The sequence below is a fragment of the Rhinoraja longicauda genome, chromosome 22 (genome assembly GCF_053455715.1).
Source record: "Rhinoraja longicauda isolate Sanriku21f chromosome 22, sRhiLon1.1, whole genome shotgun sequence".
Classification (NCBI taxonomy): Eukaryota; Metazoa; Chordata; class Chondrichthyes; order Rajiformes; family Arhynchobatidae; genus Rhinoraja; species Rhinoraja longicauda.
In genome coordinates, this window is record NC_135974.1 from 6,626,008 (window position 1) to 6,632,007 (window position 6,000).

Sequence of the window (6,000 nt, forward strand, 5' to 3'; positions counted from 1 at the left end):
GGGGAGGGATGGAGAGAGGGGGGATGCAAGGATTACTTGAAGTTAGAGAAATCAATATTCATCCCACTGGGTTGTAAGCTTTCCCAAGCGAAAAGATGTGCGGTTCCTCCAATTTGTGTTTGGCCTCACTCTGACAATGGAGGAGGCCCAGGACAGAAAGGTCAGTGTGGGAATGGGAAGGGGAATTAAAGTGTTTGGCAACCGGGAGACCACGTAGGTGCAGGAAGACTGAAGGAAGGTGTTCAGCGAAATGATCGCTCAGGCTATGTTTGGTCTTGCCGATGTATAAGGATCCACACCTTGAACAACGAATACAGTAAATGAGATTGGAGGAGGTGCAAGTGAACCTCTGCCTAACCTGAAAGGACTGTCGGAGTCCCTGGACAGAGTCGAGGGAGGAGGTACAGGGACAGGTGTTGCATCTCCTACAGTTGCAGGGGAAGATACCCAGGAAGAGACTGGTTTGGGTGGGAAGGGGTGTTAACCAGGGAGATGTGGAGGGAATGGTCTCTGAGGAAGATGGAAAGGGGTGGAGATCGGAAGATGTGACTAGAGGTGGGATTCCGTTGGAGGTGGCGAAAATGTCAGAGGATTATGTGTTATATGCGATGGCTGAGAGATGAAAGGTGAGGACTATGGGGACTCTAGTCCCGTTCTGTCCCAATACCTGGGCAGGCGGAGCAAGAGCAGTGCTGCGGGGTATCGAGGAGACACATGTGAGGGCCTCATCTATGATGGAAGAGGGGAACCCCCGTTCCCTAAAGAATGAGGAGATCTTGGATGTCTTAGTATGGAACACCTCATCTTGGGCGCAGATGCAGCATAGATGGAGGAATTGGGAGTTGGGGATAGACTCTTTACTGGACGTTAGGTGGGAAGAAGTGTAGTTTAGATAGTTGTGTGAGTCAGTAGGTTTATAATAGACTTCAGGGAGGGGAGGTGTGATGGGTGGGGGGGGGAGGGGAGGTGGGATGGGTGGGGGGGGAGGGGAGGTGGGGTGGGGGGGGGAGGGGAGGTGGGGGGGGGAGGGGAGGTGGGGTGGGGGAGGGGAGGTGGGGTGGGGGGGAGGGGAGGTGGGGTGGGGGGGAGGTGGGGGGGACTGGAGGTGGGGTGGGGGGGGAGGGGAGGGGGGGAGGTGGGGGGGGAGGTGAGGTGGGGGGGAGGTGGGGTGGGGGGGGAGGTGAGGTGGGGGGGAGGTGAGGTGAGGTGGGGGGGGGGAGGTGAGGTGGGGGGGAGGAGAGGGTGCTGCACCAATGCAGGAGAGGTTTGGGCCCAACGGGTCCACTTGGTCTAGTCTTTGCTAAAGTCCAAACCCAAAAATGATGACCCTGCACTGTACTTGAGGCCTAATAGTAAGGTTATCAGGGATGCCAAAAGAGACTTCCAAAACAAACTTTAGTTCAATCAAGTGGATGCCAGACCACTATGATGGGGCCATCATGGACTTCAAGCCAAAATCCATGGCTATTTCTGGCACAATGCAATAATGAGCTCAATGTATTTTACGCCACCCTATTACCCTGTCAGGGTATCAACTGACGTATCGAACAAAAAACTCTAAACCAAGGTTAGTACAACTTAATCTTTATTAACACTTGAGTAACTTAAACATGCATGCAAACTATTGACTTCGAATAACTTCTCATTTACTTTAATATTTCAACTTATCACTTCTTAAACTTCTTAAACTAAATTACAAAACTCATGGACTCAGATAGTACCCGCATGAATGAATTGACTAGTCACTCTGTTGGGAGGGGGTAGTCTTGCCTGAGTTACGAATTTAGGTGCCCTTTTTCTTGCCATGGTTGTTTCCTCGTTGTCGCCCCTGAAGTCTCAGACCGTCCTTCTTTTATACTAATTTTCCTTCAAACTCCTAAAGAAAGCCTTTGTTCTAACCAAAGGCTCTAACAATTCTGAAGTCAATCATTTCAAGTCACTGATCAAAGTGCTGAATAAACAAAACGCATCTTTGTTCCTTAACAGGCTAGAGTTCTTAATTATGTTGCCTGTTCATATTTTCATTCTCATCATACAGTTCCTTTGCAAAATGGCCGTTCCCAGACACCATACCTTCTCAAGGCCACACTACATAGCCATGAAGTTACCTTCAGCTCTGCTCTCACCAGATGTCCATCACATGACCATTTTCACAGTGCTTCTTTGTTCTCCTGGTCCCAGCGTTTCTTTGTCTCTCTCTAGCTAGTTGCATACTCCCAAAGCTTGTCGGGATACTTGACATCAAGTCTCCGGCTGGAACAGGTAGTGCAAAAAGGGAAAGGAAACAAAGTTCAGAATATAATGTTAGAACTACAAAGAAAGTGCAGATAAAAAAGTGAAAGGGCAGCAACAAGGTAGATAGGTCAATTGAAAATACAATTGTGTGGAGGAGGCTGGTTAGCATGATATACTGGGCGATGTCCACAGCTCTTTGCAATGTATAGCGGTCTTTGGCAAAATTGCCAAAGCAAGCTGTGAAACCCATATCCAAGTCATTCACAAACATGGTAAACAGTAAGGGACCTAGTACTGATCCTCATTTGACACCAATAATCATTGACATCCAATCGCAAAAACAACCCTCTATTGCCCCCCTCTGTCTCTTGTTGCCAAGTTAATTTTGGATTCAGTCCAACTTATCCTCAATCACATAGGCCCCTGCCTTTTGAACATCTCCAATGAAGGATTTTGTCAAAGGCTTTATTAAGGCCTTTATTTATTACTGAATCACGTCTTCTGTCCTGCCTTCATCAATACTTTGATTCTTCTTCAAAGAATTCAATCACATTGGTCGGACGGGCGGCACAGTGGCAGATTTGCTGCCATACACGCTAGAGACCCTGGTTCGGTCCTGACTGCAGGTGCAGTCTGTATGGAGTTTGTACGTTCTCCCTGTGACTATGTGAATTTTCTCCGAGTGCTTTGGTTTCCTCCCGCACTCTGTGTAAAAAAACCTGCCCCACACATCTCCATGAAACTTTGCCCGTCTCATCTTAAAGTTATATCCTCTTCCATTCTGGGAAAAAGATTCTAACTGTCTACTCTATTAATGCCTCTCATAATTTTATATACCTATCGTCTCCTCTCAACCTCCAATGTTCTAGAGAGAACTATCCAAGCTCTAATTGTAGCTGAATCTATTCAAAATTCATCTAAATCATCCTTCTAAATTTCAGTGAATACAAGCCCAGTCTTTCCTCATATGACAGTCCCGCCATCCCGGGGATTAACCTCGAGAACCTACGCTACACTGCCTCAATAGCAAGGATGTCCTTCCTCAAATTGGGAGACCAAAACTGCACACAATATTCTAGATGTGGTCTTACCAGGGCCCTGTACAACTGCAGAAGGACCTCTTCACTCCTATACTCAAATCCTCTTGTTATGAAGGCCAACATGCCATTAGCTTTCTTCACTGCCTGCTGTACCTGCATGTTTATTTTCAGTGACTGGTGTACAAGGACACCCAGGTCTTGTTGCACTACCCTTTTTCCTAATCTGACCCCTTGTTCTTGCCACCAAAGTGGATAACTTTACATCATAATGCATCTGCCCACTCACTTAACCTGTCCAAGTCACCCTGCAACCTCCTCTTTCCATTTCACACTGCCACCCAGCTTTGTGTCATTTGCAAATTTGGTATTGTTACTTTTAATTCCATCATCTAAATCATTTATATTGTAAATAGTTGCTGCCCCAGCACCGAGCCTTGTGGCATTCCACTCGCCATTCTGACAGGGACCCGTTTATTCTTACTCGTTTCCTGTCTGCCAACCAATTCTCTATCCATGTCAATACCCTACCCCAATACTATGTGCTCTAATTTTGTCCACAAATCTCCTATGAGAGACCTTATCAAAGGCTTTCTGAAAGCCCAGATACACTACATCCACTGGCTCTCTTTCATCCATTTTACTTGTCACATCCTCAAAAAATTCCAGTTATTACTTCTTTAGTAAGCATCCAGCATCTTCCCCACCACCAATGTCAGGCTAACTTGTCTATAATTCCCTTTTTTCTCCCTCGCTCCTTTGTTGGAAAATGGGATAACATTAGCTAACATCCAATCCACAGGAACTGATCCTGAATCTATAGAACATTGGAAAATGATCACCAATGTATCCACGATTTCTAGAGCCACCTTCTTGAGCACCCTGGGATGCAGACCATCAGGCTCTGGGGATTTATCAGCCTTCAGTCCCATCAGTCTACCCAATACTATTTCTCGCCTAACGCAAATTTCTTTCAGTTCCTCTGTCTCCCTAGATCCTCTGTCCTCTAGTACATCTGGGAGATTGTTTGTCTTCCTTCGTGAAGACAGAACCAAAGTACCTGTTCAACTCTTCTGCCGTTTCCTTGTTCCCCATAATAATTTCACCTGTTTCTGCCTTCAAGGGACCCACATTTGTCTTTAATCTTTTTCTCTTAACATACCGAAAAGAAGCTTTTACTTCTTTATATTCTTGGCCAGCTTACCCTCGTACTTCATTTTTTCACCCAGTATTGCCCTTTTTGTTACCTTCGGTTGTCCTTTGAAAGTTTCCCAATCCTTTGGCTTCCCGCTACTCTTTGCTACGTTATACACCTTTTCTTTTAGTTTTATTCTATCCCTAACTTCCCTTGTCAGCCACGGTTTCCTCTTACTCCCCTTAGAATCTTTCTTCCTAAGGTTTCCTCTTACTCCCCTTAGAATCTTTCTTCCAAAGGTTTCCTCTTACTCCCCTGAGAATCTTTCTTCCAAAGGTTTCCTCTTACTCCCCTTAGAATCTTTCTTCCAAAGGTTTCCTCTTACTCCCCTGAGAATCTTTCTTCCAAAGGTTTCCTCTTACTCCCCTTAGAATCTTTCTTCCTAAGGTTTCCTCTTACTCCCCTTAGAATCTTTCTTCCAAAGGTTTCCTCTTACTCCCCTGAGAATCTTTCTTCCAAAGGTTTCCTCTTACTCCCCTTAGAATCTTTCTTCCAAAGGTTTCCTCTTACTCCCCTGAGAATCTTTCTTCCTTTATGTTCTGTACTAATTGACGGCAGCGTTCACAGCAGAGCCGGATGGGCAATGAAAGGGGGAATATGCGGGATCATGAGGAGAGGCTAGATCACAACGAGCCCGGCTCGCTATCCCGTGGGCTGAACAATTTTGAGATAACTTAGTTTGTCTTTGTCCTTTAGGGAAGAAAATGAGCTTTCTTCTGCCTTTGGCGTTGATGTCTTCGATTTACTTCAACTCACTCTTCCACTCTGCAGCAGCACGTCGCTGCACCGCTGGTCACCCTCCTTCGTCCTACTGACTGCGCCTGCGCGGAGACGGCGGTCCTCCTCATGCGCATGCGCCGAGACAGCCGGTCTGTCCCCGCGCACGCGCGCCGCTGTGAAGCGCGCTGCCATTTTGCTCGAGCGGCCGTTTCCCGCCCGCCGCCAGCAGCAGGAGGTGAGGACGACGGTCGACGCCCGAACTCGGGCCGGGCCCACGGGAGCTCGCTGGACCGGAGCTGCCTCGGGATCGCGCCCATCCTGAGGTGGCGTCGCCCTCCTGCACCCATCCTGGGTCCAGGGAAGGAGGCCCCCCCTCCATCACACACACACACACACTGCCCACCCACCATGTCGTAGCCTCAACAGTCCCACTGTGTTGCATCAGGCAGCATTGCTCACAAGTAAGGGCGACATTTCCGTCTGGACCACTCTTCAAATTGATTATAGGTGGGAACTGCTGGAAACAAAAAGTGGATGGGGGCTGGTTGAAGGAGAGGCGGCGGGACATTGCCCTGGTAAATGATAGGTGGATACAGATGAGAGTTTAATTGGCAACTGGATGGACAAAAGCTGGAGATGAAAAGGAAACAAGGGTGCTTACACCCTTAAATAGAGGAGGAATGAATACAATGATCCCTGCCCCTCAAGTCAGAAAAAGCAAGAACTCCCCTGGTCCTAACCTTTCACCCCACCAGCATCCAACACATTCTTCAACATTTCTGTCCCCTGCAATGTGATCCCACCACTAATCAC